Genomic DNA, 13,209 nt, shown 5'->3' with positions numbered 1-13,209 from the left:
GAAATTAGAAATAATCAAAACAGTGATACATGGGCCTAGTCATGACCAACTAACGGACAGATCATACAAAATCTCAACCACAGCTTTTCTCTACCATCAGGGACAGGAGCCTAAGCCGAGAGGGGGGTGGGGAAGAGTGAGGGTCTCAAGGGCACAGGAAGCCCTTCCTGCCTGACTTTTGGGCAGGCAATTCGTCCGTTCTTGTGCCTGTAATCATGGAGGGCTTTCTGGAGGAGGTTCAGAGAGGGAGTGGAGCTCCTGTTTTCATCACCCTTGTACGGCTCAAAAGGGCAAAGTCGAACCCCGAATCCACCCTGAGGCGAGAGGAGCATTGACCTCAAAAACCTTTCCTAACCTAAGACCCGGTTCCTTTAAGGCAGCGAAACCTACTGAATATTGTCTCCACCGCCTCCCGCGGGCGCGTTGACGTCACCCTTCGGGGAAGCGGGTGACGTCAGCGCGTCCTCTGCGAGGGGGCGTGGCCGTGACTCAGTCCGCTGGGCGCGCACGTGAGCGTCCGCCACGCCGCTTTCTAATTTTAGGCGGGCCGTCCGCGCGGGTCGCGCGAGGTGAGGCGGGCAGGGTCGCCGGGGGGCAGGGTCCCCGAGAAGAGGGGGGGGTCCCCGCCGGGCCGCCGTGAGTGAGTGGGACAGTGCGGCTCTCCGGCGCGGGAGCCGGGTCGGGCCTGAGGCCCGGGGTGGTCGCCGGGCTGTGCGCGGAGCCTCCGTGCGCTCTGCCGGGGATGGGGGGGGGGGGGGCGGGCAGAGCTCTGGAAAGTTCTCCGGGGGCGGGGGGCCGGCCCCGCCTGTGCTGAGGTTACCGGGATCGGAGGTGAGGGAGCAGCCACGTGGAGGCGGGTGGCGGGCCGCGCCGGCGGGGCCGGCGGACAATGGAGGAGAGGCGGGCCCGCTCCGTTTGCGATGGGAGGGGGGAGCAGGAGCGCAGATGGCTTTTGGGGGACGCAGAGGGGTCACACTGAGGTTGGCCCGGGTGGGGGTCGCGGGTCCGGCGCCGGCCCTTCCCTCGCCGACCTGCCCTGGTGGGGGAGGAGGGGGGGGGCCAGACCGGTCCCCTCAGCTCGGTTCCAGATTCAAACGGGCTTAGGCACGTGGCCGAGGGGCCTGGGAGGGGGCTCAGGGTGCCCCATCCGGGCGAGCTGCGCCCAGGTGGGTGTGTGGGGGCGCCCCCGACTCCCGGCCTTCGCGCCCCACTTGGGCACTTGGGGGGAAGGTCTGTGTTCGGCCCCTCCTGGGGCGCGCGCCCAGCCAGGGGCCCCCCACGGATGCCCTCAAGACCCAGGACAGAGCCAGGCGAGGACTAGGGTGACCTTCCAGGAACCAGATAAAAGCTAAGGTTCTGGAGAACCGGGAGTGCCAGACCATCTGGTGAAATCGACACTCGAGCTCTTTTGGGGGGGGGGGAGGAAAAGTTCTAGAAAGAAGCCTGGTCAGCGAAAAGTGAACTACACTTTTGACTTCGCAGAGTGGTGTGTGCCGTGTCACAGTGACCTGCATTCTGTGGGTGTAGGTAGTAGCATCCTCAGGTTTCGCAAGGATTGTCTCCAGCTTGCTTATACAACGGTGTGCAAAGCCTTTGATCTTATAAGGTATTGTTGGAAAGTCCCAGAAATACTACATGGTAGTATGGAAATATTGTTTTGGTAGTTTGGTCATTAAAACTTAATTCTAATCCCTTCCCCTCTTTTTTTTTTTCCTAAAGGAATAGGAAAGTGTGAAAATCGTCTTGAAGATATATGAATGGAAAATGTAAGTGTCATTTTTTAAAATTAGCTTTACCAAAAAATACCACATTGGCCTTTGTAAATCCAAAATCTTCACATACAAACATGGAATCTGCAAGCTATTTTTATTATTTTTTAAACAAATTAAAAAACCCGTTTCCATTTCCTGGAGAGTTTATTTCGATTTTTTTTTTTATCATTAGATGCACATAGGAAACCTGCAAGCTTTTTAAGGGTTATTTTCACTGTCTAGAACAGCCTCAAGATTAAAATGCAATATTGTTTGTTTTTTTTTTTAATTTTTTTTTGGGTCCAGTTGTGGGGCCTGAACTCTGGGCCTGGGCGCTGTCCCTCAGCTCTTCAGCTCAAGGCTAGCGCTCTACCACTTGAGCCACAGCGCCACTTCCAGCTTTTTTCTTTTTGCTTATGTGGTGCTGAGGAATCGAACCCAGGGCCTCATGCATGCAAGGCAAGCGCTCTACCACTGAGCCACCTTCCCAGCCCCATAAAATACAATATTATTTTATGTAACAAATACATTCAGGAGTATGCATACTATTCTGTGTTCATATAACAATAAATGGGTCTTGGTCCTAATTTATTGCAATTGTAACCTCTGCCTATTTTGAAAGGGTCCTAAGTTGAACAGAGGTGATGATGAATAACGTTCTCAAATTTAGCTAATTTCTATTTCTGTGGATTAGTATTGTGTGAATATATAATATGCAAAAACCTTAAAAGTATTCATGTTCAGAAATTAAGATTCATATTCCCCAACTGGCAATTTTTCTCTAAAAATATCTTTGAATCATTACCTGTATCCTACTGGTAGCCTATTAGCATTTCTGCAAAGCCTTTCCCTCCCACCAGGTGTTACCTGCTCTTTTTGAACATCTGTTACAGGTTACTCTTGGGAGTGCTAGCACAGCTTTGTTTTTGTATATCTCACATCTAGAATAGCTCTGGCATGTATTAAGAGCTTTTAATTTGGACAGTGTTTTGTTCCCATGAATAAAAGTGGATTCCTGAAGCCAGATTAAACATTTGAAGTGGAAAGGATGAGTTTAATAGTTGAAGTCTTGTGCTATTGACCTTTATTGCTGGTCTAGGGGCAAAAGTTCTTTTTTTTTCCCACACCTTCCCAGCATTTCCAACATGCCCATCAGTGAAGAGGGAAGAGGAAAATCTAAAGAGAATAGTGTAATTTTAGATTCAAGATAATGGAATTTTGTTTAGCACTCTGGGCCTACATTGAAGCTTTTGGATAACCACTTCCTTGGAAGTAAAACAAAGTAATTATCCTCTTTCTTGGAAGTTAAAGAGGGGGATCTTTTCAGCTTTAGCCAGAAATCTAAGGGGACTGGAATTTTATGAAATTTAAGAAAACTCAGTTTTTATAGAAAGCTAATGACAGCAAAATGTTTCTATCTGGATTGAATTTTGAAAATAAATAGTATGTTACAGTGAATGTATTTTCTGGCATTACTTAATGCCTCTGCAAAATTATAAATCAGGAAACTTCTATTTTTGATCCACTCTTAATTATGTCAAGAAAGTAGTGATGGGGCTGGGAAGGTGGCTCAGTGGTAGAGCTCTTGGCCTTGCATGCCTGAGGCCCTGGGTTCGACTCCCTCAGCACCACATAAGCAAAAAGAAAAAAGCTGGAAGTGGCTCTGTGGCTCAAGTGGTAGAGCACTTGTCTTGAGCTGAAGTCCAGAGTTCAGGCCCCATGACCGGACCCCCCCCCAAAAAAAAAAAAAGAAAAAAGAAAGAAAGTAGTGATGTGTGTTTGGAAGATCTTTAATAGATTTTTGGTTTGGTTTGGTTTTTTGCCACCTTATTCATCTCCCCATTCACAATACAGACCAGGCACAGCTTGGGCTGAGGTATATATGGAGTGGGTTTAGTCTGCCTCCTCTTTATATAGTCAGTGTAAGAACATAGCCTGTGGAAGCAACAGGAGGACAGGTCTTTCATATTCTCCCTAGAAACAGAACCAGTAAAATAGGTATATTGTAGGGGGATTTGTTCTTTGTTTTGTTTTGTTCTTTTTAAGCAGTCCTGGGGCTTGAACTCAAGGCCCAGGCATTGTCGATGAGCTTCTTTTACTCAAGGCTAGCACTCTACACTTGAGCCACAGCACCTCTTCTGCCTTTTTCTGTTTATGTGATACTGAGGAATCAAACCTAGGGCTTCATGCATGCTAGGCAAGCACTTGACCATTAAGCCACATTCCCAGCCCTATATGATGTTTTAATAAGGAACTGACATGCATTTTTGGAGGCTAGCACGTTGAGTTGTCAAATTGGAAACTTACATAGTGCTCGTGGTATAGTTGTGTTCTGAGTTGAAACATGAGAAAAGGCTAGTCTCAGTTCAAAGTCATGCAAGGGAGAATTTCACCATGAGGATGGTTGATCTTTTTGTTTTATCCAAAATCACCATCACGGAAATTAATGATATGTTTGGGGATGATTTTTTCATAAATTTGGTACATGAAAGTAAATGGAGGTTTGACCCACATGGTAAAGTGCCCACTAGTCTTGAGTGAACAAGCTAAAAGAGAGATAGCTCTAGCAAGAGGCCCAGCATTCAAGCCCTTCACACACAAAAAAAACCGATTTCCAGTTCCCTCTTACTCCTTAGGGTAGAGAAAGATTTAATTACATGACACAAGGCAGCCATTAGACCATTTCAGCTGGTCTTTGCCATCTTAGAATTGTATCATCCCTCTCTGATTTTAGGATTCACAATGTAATTTCCCCACCTTTCTAGTCTTGAACTCTGATCTTGGGCTTGTTCTGCTTGCTTTGCTTGTGGATACCTCCCTACTCACTTAAGCCATGCCTCTTGCCTGGCTTTTTGCTGGTGAATTATTTTCTCTTGAGCATCAGCTTCCATATTCATAATATAAAATGAAACAATGTATTCATGTAGAGAACTGCTGTAAGGAAGAATTTGAGATTAAAATAATCGACAGTTTCTTGCTTGTAACAAGTGCTTTTGGTGTTAAATTAGGATTAATTGCTTACCACTTGTTTTACAGAACTGGAGCTTTACAAAGAGATGTAGTACCCACCTTAAAAAAAGGTTTTTGGTTTTCTTTTTGCCCAAAGCCCAATCAAAAAAAAATCTGTATAATGCCTTTTATAGGATGAATTTTGTATGATTTGAAAGAGCAACAGGAACATTTATTTGGTATACTATGGAAGCACAGTGGGTTATATTCCTACCAGCAGATTTGATCTCTGTTTATATCCAGACACTTTCATTGCTATTCTTCCTGATTTAGAGTTGAAAGCACAGACTTCCTCTAAAGCCAGACCTTTCACTTTCTCACAGAATGGGATCCACACTAGCTTATTTCACATCACTGTATTTTAAGTTTTACCCAACTTCTGATGGTCTGACTTAAAATGATGTGAAAGTGTTAAGAGTTCAGTATGCTCACCTACAAGACAGCAGATACAGCTTTGACCTGTAACATGACAGCTGGCAAGCTGTGTGTTCCATGAAGTTATCCATCAGCAAACCACATCATTAGTACCAAGGACCATGGGTCTATCCAGATGAATGTGGCTGAGGTCAACAAGATCCCAGGCAGGTTCAGTGGCCAATTTAAAACATATGCTATCTGAGATGCTATTCGCAGGTTGGTGAGTCAGATGACTCCATTCTCCAGATGACTCCATTTTCTAATTGGCCAAGGCTGATGGCACTGTCTGAACTTCTGACCATTGGATATGGGGGTATAGAATATTTGTCATAAGTAAACAAAAGCAAAAAACTTTGGAAATTACTGTATTTAGATGTTTTTTGTTTGTGCTGGTATTGAGGCTTGAACTCAGGGCCTGGGCGCTGTCCCTTAAGTTTTTGCTAAAGATTAGCACTCTACTACATGAGTCACAGCCTCACTTGGAGCTTTTAGGTGTTACTTGGAGATAAGAGTCTCTTAGACTTTTCTACTGGGAGAGAAAATCTGGCTTTAAACTTGACTGAGTAGTTAGGGTTTGAGGCATGAAGGAAGCACTGGCACCTGGCTGTATTTAGATTTTTTGTTTTTATTTTTATTTTTTCTTGTCAGTTGTGGAGCTTGAACTCATGGTCTGGACACTGTCTCTGATCTCTTTTGCTCAAAGCTAGTTGTCTATCACTTTGGACCAAAGTTCCACTTCTGGTTTTCTGGTGGTTACAGAATCTCACAGGCTTTCCAGCTTGGACTGGCTTTGAACCACTATCTTCAGATCTCAACCTCCTGAGTAGCTAGGATTACAAGCATGTGCCACTGGCATGTGGCTTGTACTTAGAATTTTGATCTAATGGTATGCTACCCAGACAAGACTTACAATATTTAGTGACAGGAAAGAGTCAAAGCTTCTTGTGAAATGTGTGCTCATATGGATAGTCAACACTTGATAGTATACTGTGTTGGTATGATGTTTGGTAGATAAGGTATATTAAACTTTTTTTTTGGCAGTACTGTGGTTTGAATTTGCAACCTCTGAGTAACACCTCCAACTCTAAAACACGTTTTTTGATTTGACAAAACTTTCTACTTAAATTCACCAGATATAACACTGTTACAAGTCAAGAAGTATTTGTATTTTAAATACCTTCTGAAAGTTCTCCCCAGGCTTTAGATCTTCCCTACTCACAAATGTTCTCCTGTCTCAGTATCTCTCTTTTTTTTTTTTTTTGGCTGGTCATGGGGCTTGAACTCTGGGCCTGGGCACTGTCCCTCAGCTCTTCAGTTCACGGTGAACACTCTACCACTTGAACCACTGAGCCACTTTGGTTTTCTGGTGGTCTATTGGAGATAAGAGTCTCACAGACTTTTCTGCCTGGGCTGTCTTTGAACCGTGATCCTCAGATCTCAGCCTCCTGAGTAGCTAGGATTACAGGTGTGAGCCACCAGCGCCCAGCTCAGTATCACTTTACAGTTAAACTTCCCAGGAGTTTTGAGTGCCTTCTTCATCACCTTATGCACTTATTTCCTCAGACCACTCCAAATGACCTTTGTCCCCATCACTTTCTGAATTGCTGTGCATGGCTACTCAGTGTTGCCCTAGTAGTTATTTGTTTCACTCTATAACCCAGGCTCTGGTGTCCTGCCTTGACCTCCCTTATGCTGGGATTACAAGTATATGTCATCAAACCAGGGCAGGACTTCTTAAAAAATTATGTTTTTATCTTTAAGTAGTTGACAAAGGATTTGCAAGTAAAATGAATCTTGATCATCTTCTCTACCAGGCCAGGGCTTACTCTTGGACTCTTTAAATGTTCTTAGACATTGTTTGGACTTGTCTTCTAGTGCTCAGACTATTTTATCTAGTCATGTGCTATAAGTGCCAGTACTACATTTATAATCTCCAAATTTAAATCTCCAGATTGTTCTTCTGAACTTCAGACTTTTCTATATGGCATCACATCCCACTACCAGATATTTAGTAAGCATCTCAAACTTTTGGCCCCACCCCAAGCCTTCTACCCTATAGTCAAGCTTAATAATTAGTAGTATTCACTGGTTCCTTGGAGTAAAAACAGAAGAGTCTTTTGGGTTAAATTCCTTTTCTCTCACACCTTGTATCTTATTAGAAAGCCATATGCAAAGTTCTGTCTTTTATCATTATCACCACTGTTGACTTCCCAACCCAAGACAACAGGATCTCTGCTGTAGATGTCAGTACTAACTTGCTGCCAGTTTTGGATAACAGTTGTAAGTTCTTTAGCATCTACACAGAGACTTTTTTGTTTAAGGTTCTGTTTTCCATTGTGTTAAGGATAATACTAAGTCCTTATCCCACAAGTCCTTAAAAGCCTCTTTTTCTGACCTCCTGTGGACTTTGGTCCTTCTTTACTGTGTTCTAACCACATTATCTTGTTCTTCTAACACAAAGCTAAGAAGCTTTACAGCTCCTTTGTACTTTTTCCTTTGCCTGGAATGCTCTTCTCACATACATATACACACACACATACATATAAACATGCATTCAAGATTCAGCTAAAAAAGGCCAGGTGGATGCTTGCCTAGCATTCATGAAGCCTTCAGTTTGATTCCTCAGTACCACATAAACAGAAAAAGACTGAAGTGGAGCTGTGGCTCAAGTGGTAGAGTGCTAGCCTTGAGCAAAAGAAGCTCAGGGTCAGTGCCCAGCCCCTGAGTTCAAGCCCCAGGACTGGCCCCAAAAAAAAATTAAGCAAGAAGAGAAATCTCAAACAGAATTTTCCTGTGTATCACCTTCTGACAAAATATGCATATAAAAAATTAGTATCTTTAGCTCACAGTTCTGAAGGTTTCAGGGCCTGATGCCCACATTGGCCCAGCTTGGCAAGGCTCCTCATGATGGTTGTCAGTGGTGTCAGCATAAATAGTGGAAAGAGCTGGGCGCTGGTGGCTCACGCCTTTAATCCTAGCTACTCAGGAGGTTGAGCGCTGAGGATCACAGTTTAAAACCAGCCCAGGCAGGAATGTCCATGAGCCTCTGATCTCATTAACCATGACCAGTAAACCAGAAGTGGCACTGTGGCTCAAGTGTAGAGTGCTAGCCTTGAGCTGAAGAGCACAGGGCAGCACCCACGCCCAGAGTTCAAGCCCCATGACTGACAAAAAGAAATAGAGGGAAATCACAAGGTTGGTCATGAAGAAGAGACTAAGGGCCAGGTTCAGCTTTTGATAACCTCCAAATTAAGTAGGATTGTAGGAGAAATAATCTCTTTTGAGGGTTGCACCCTCAAATCACCTACTAGCTCCTCCCCATCTTTTGAAGACTTGGTTTCCACATTACCACATTGAGAACTGAACCTCCCAACACATAGACAGAACTGTAAACCGTATCCAGATCTGTTTCTTGCCTTCATAGCTTGCATCACTACCTGATATTTTTACCTCTTCACCCCTCTCCCTTCCTTCTTCCCTTTCTTCTATATAATCACAAGGAGAGCAAGGTCTTTGCCTTTTCCCCCTGCTGTGGAATGATGCCTGCTTCATAACTGTGGATTCATAAATCAGCGATTAAGAAAGAACAGGTCTAGCTGGGCAGGGAAGTCCATGATACTCTTAATCCCCAGTTAGCTACCAGAAATGCTGGTAGTGGAGCTGTAGCTCAAGTGGTAAAGTGCTAGCCTTGGGCAGCACCCAGGCTCTGAATTCTAGCCACAAGACTGGCACCACCACCACCCCTCTCAAAAAAAAGAACAGGCCTAAAGAGAGTAGAATCAGAATCTATTAAAAAAAAAAACTTTTACTGTTCTAGATAATTCAAAGTCATAGGTAATTTCTCTGATGAAATGGGATGATAAAAAAAAACCATGACCACATTTTATTTCCTTTTTTTTCCTTTTCTTCCTACCCCCCACTCCCCGTCCTCCATCATGGGGCTTGAACTCGGCCTGGGCGCTGTCCCTCAGCTCTTCAGCTCAAGGCAAGTGCTCTACCACTTGAGCCACAGTACCACTTCTGGTTTTCTGGTGGTGGTTAATTGGAGATCAGAGTCTCATGGACTTTCCTGCCTGGGCTGGCTTTGAACCGTGATCCTCAGATCTCAGGCTCCTGAGTAGTTAGGATTACAGGTGTGAGCCACCATCGCCCAGCTTCTGTTTAGTTTTTGAGATAGGTTCTTCCTATGTATCCCAGGCTGGCCTTTAACTCACAGTCCTGTTGCCTTAGCCTCTATTATAGGCAAACAGCACTATGACCAGCCAAGAGCATGTTTTAGAATTGGTGAGAAGACCTTTACCATGGTTTGTAAAAAGCCTACAAAACCATTTTGGTATTTGACAGGACAGACTCACATAACGGTCTTGTATGTTAGCTGTCTGCAGCCCCTCCCCCCTTTATGATAGTATATATAGATTTATTCATTCACAGTTCTGAGGCCCAGAAATACAAATTTTCAAAGTTTGCAAATGTTTTTTGGAAGGTTGAGAAGGAGCCATCCTTCCTTGTTTCAGCTGGTCCAAGTGTTCCTTGGCCTCAGATGACACTAAACTCTTAATTGCTGCTTCCCACTTGGCATGTCCACCTCTTCCCACATAAAAAAAGGACACTTAGTATTTAAGACACAGATTATTCAGGATGGTCTCATGAGATTAAGTTACTTGCCTCTGTGAAGGCTCTAAGGTTGTTACATTTATAGGTTCCAGGGAATAGAATGCCAAAGAACCTTTCAGAGGGCCATCGTTGAACCCCCTCCAGAACCCCATATGTGATGTATCCCACATTGCTACTTGGATCTCTCTTTTTTGTACTTGATTACTTTTTTGCAATCATACTAGTTTCCCTGAATTTGGATATACCAGATCCTTGTGAATTTGATCCTTTGTACTAGCTTTTCTTTTGCTTATGTGGCGCTGAGGAATCGAACCCAGGGCCTCGTGCATGCAAGGCAAGTGCTGTACCACTGAGCCACCTTCCCAGCCCCTGAATTATTCTTTTCATGTTACATTCTTGTGAGGTCTCTCCTATTATACTCAGAAGTAAAGAGCTCATTTTCTTGCTCACTTTGTTTTAGTGTCCCCCCTTTGGTTGAAAGAGCAGTTTCATGTTCTGTTGCTTAGGTGCTAGGATGGCTTGAATATCCAGACATATGGCTGGCAGCAGTTGATTTGGGGATGAGAAATGGGATCTCATGAAAGTGAATTCAGTGCACGACTTCTGTATTGTATTGATTGATAATTATGTATGCCTCATGAATTTTACTTAAAAATAATCAAATGGCCCTTGGTAGAAAAAAAAAGTTCTTTACCTTCCCCATTTTTTTCAAGATGAATGTAGGAGGAGTACAATTCATTCTAGATTGCATTTGGAGATTGAAAAACCAAAGAAAAGGATTGGGATGCTATAGGATGATACTGTGCTTGCCTGATAACTAACTGGCTGTTGCTTCTCAGTGCCATGAATAAGGTTTTCTTGTGTGATTATATATTTGAAATTAGTCTTATCCTAGAGGTGGTTGGGGGTAGTGCTCCCATGTTTCATGTTTGTTTTGGTTCCTCACCATAACCCTCCCGAGCCCCCATCTCTTCTGTTGTACTCCTAGGAAAGGATATTATGAAGGCAGTATCTGGATTTATTTCCTCCATGACAGGGGTTGAAGTATTCTAGTCACTAGATCTGTCTCTATGATTAGGCTTTGTTGAGTCTTCCTTTCCCCAAAGCAATGTTTCTCAATCTAAACTTTTTCAGACCTGGTGATGGGAAGGTTTTTCTAACTGTTCCCTATTTTAAACTGAGTTGGTTGACCTTATCTCAACCATCACATTTGTAGTCACTTAGATAATTTAAATCCTATTTTGTCAGTTTATAGTTTAAAGAGTTAGAGACTTTGCAGCAATAAAAAACATTTTCATGTCTTGTTTTGAAACTAATAGTGAAATTGACCTGATTAGAAAACTCAAAGAGGCAAGATGGTGTAGTAGAGGTTCTCAGCACTGATGCTTCTTTACCATATAGAACCTGAGCAACAGGTGTCCAGTTCCACAGTGGGGAGTAGATGAGCACTGGAATTTAACAAAGGAATGGAGACCTGGTTAGGTCTACAGGCTTTTGATGGTAGAATAGTACAAGAAACAATGTTCTCACGCCCTAATCAGCATGGACACTTCGGGGGTAGGCAAGGATATAGGTGAATGAAAGTACTGTTCTGTTTCCCCCAGAACTTTGTGAGAGAGCTCAGAGAAGTGACTTTGGCGTAAACACACTAGGAGTTTATGCTGTAGGAAACATGGACTGCAATTCTAAAATCAGCCCTTTGGGGAACTTACTAAGAGTTGAGGGTTGAATAGTTGGGTAGTTTTGTACAGAACTGAGCCTGAAGGAACATTAAGGTGGCAGATAACTTGTATTCTCTTACCTCCTCCCAGCCCATATGATTGTAATTTAGTTTGCATTGCCATACTACTGAAGCATGCAGCCTAAAAACTGGAGTGGCAGTTTGGTGTACTCTAGCTCATTCTAGTATACAAAGGGCTGAAAGAAATTTTCATATAACAAGCAGCACAACGAGGGTGGGGAGAAAGGAGGATCTTTAGCAGTATTGCTCTGTTCATGGGGTATACAGCTAAGGTAGATCCGAAGAGAAGCTTTTTGACTTTTTTTTTTTTTTTTTGGTGGGGGGGTCCAGTCGTGGGGCCTGAACTCTGGGCCTGGGTGCTGTCACTCAGCTCTTCAACTCAAGACGAGTGCTCTACCACTTGAGCCACAGTGCCACTTCTGGCTTTTCTTTTTGCTTATGTGGTGCTGAGGAATCGAACCCAGGGCCTCATGCATGCGGCAAGTGCTCTACCACCTTCCCAGGCCCCCAAAGAGAAGCTTTGATTGGTATAGGTTCTGATCTTCTGACTGGCTCCCTCATCAAGAGTGAAAATGAATTTTTTTGCCTACTTAATTTTTTTCCTCTTTATATTTTTATTTTTTTTTCTCCTAGTTTTAAACTTCCCCTTTTGTTATGTTTGATGCTATTGGCAGTTTTCATTTTTTGTTCTTTTACAGTGCTGCGGATCAAGCCCAGGCAGTTATACAAATTGGTCAGGTGCTCTGCCACTGAGCTTCATACTTCCAGCTGAACGAAACTCCAATTCCAGCTGTCATCAAGACCTGCTCAAACATTGGCAGATATTTGAACTTGAGGCATAGGGAAACAAAAGTTCCTGAACAGTGACCACTACCCAGGTTGGGACAGCTAAGATGGAATTTTAAGCCTCAAAGTAATAACTGTTGTGTGAACTGTACCAACCAAGGGTGCTCTGCTTGCTCATCCCTATTCCATCGCTGGTCACACATTGCTGTCAAGACTGGATGTGTCACTGAGAGGGGAAGCTGTGATCCCAGCTCCCAAAGCCACTACGGGAGTGATTGAGAGCTTTGTGCCCATCACAACTAAAATAGCCAGTATCAGATTGACTTAGTAACAGAGCCAGTATTATCAGTTTCTGTGGAAACCAATCACCTGATTCCGTTTTTTTTTTTTTTCTTACAACCACAGTGCATAATTGGTAGATTATATCCTCTTGAAAGATCTACAGATAGTCCCTCAGACTTCAGTAGGGTAGATTCATTGTGTCCAATGAATTGCATCCAATGAAGCCATAGGGAGATTTTACCTAGAGTCCAATTGGAAAGAAGCTGAGCATTATTGGGCAGGGGGCAGGAGGAGAGCTGGTTCCTTAAAGCAAGTTAAGAGAAAGCCATTTATTATATAAAAGTAGAAGAGGTATCCAACCCAAAATACGAAGATGTCTAAACGTAGAAGTACCAGAAATAAGAAAAAAAATGGTAATGGGACATCTAAAATTTCTAATTCTCTGGTAACTCATTCCAAAGATTCTAGAGCGAATGAAATGCAAAATGAAGAAATATGGACTTCTTTCAAGAGGGACTTGCGAGAGAGTCTGAGAGAAGTGATGAATGAACATACGAAGGCATGCTGTGAAACTATTCGTGAAGCAGGTGAACAGATAAAAGACTGTAT

The 13,209-nt window shown here is 43.5% G+C and overlaps 1 long non-coding RNA gene across 1 annotated transcript; it reads left to right on the top strand.

Moving 5' to 3' along the window:
- Positions 1 to 503: 503 nt before the first annotated feature.
- On the top strand, positions 504 to 12,580 carry LOC105984691. The gene is made up of 3 exons (XR_001175009.1): positions 504 to 569; positions 1,720 to 1,766; positions 12,231 to 12,580. It is a non-coding gene; the product is annotated as an uncharacterized LOC105984691 (long non-coding RNA).
- The last annotated feature ends 629 nt before the right edge of the window (positions 12,581 to 13,209 follow it).

This window comes from Dipodomys ordii, unplaced genomic scaffold (assembly GCF_000151885.1).
Source record: "Dipodomys ordii isolate 6190 unplaced genomic scaffold, Dord_2.0 Scaffold26, whole genome shotgun sequence".
Taxonomy (NCBI): Eukaryota; Metazoa; Chordata; class Mammalia; order Rodentia; family Heteromyidae; genus Dipodomys; species Dipodomys ordii.
The sequence above is the reverse complement of the archived record's forward strand: the minus strand, read 5'-3'. Positions and strand labels throughout refer to the sequence as shown.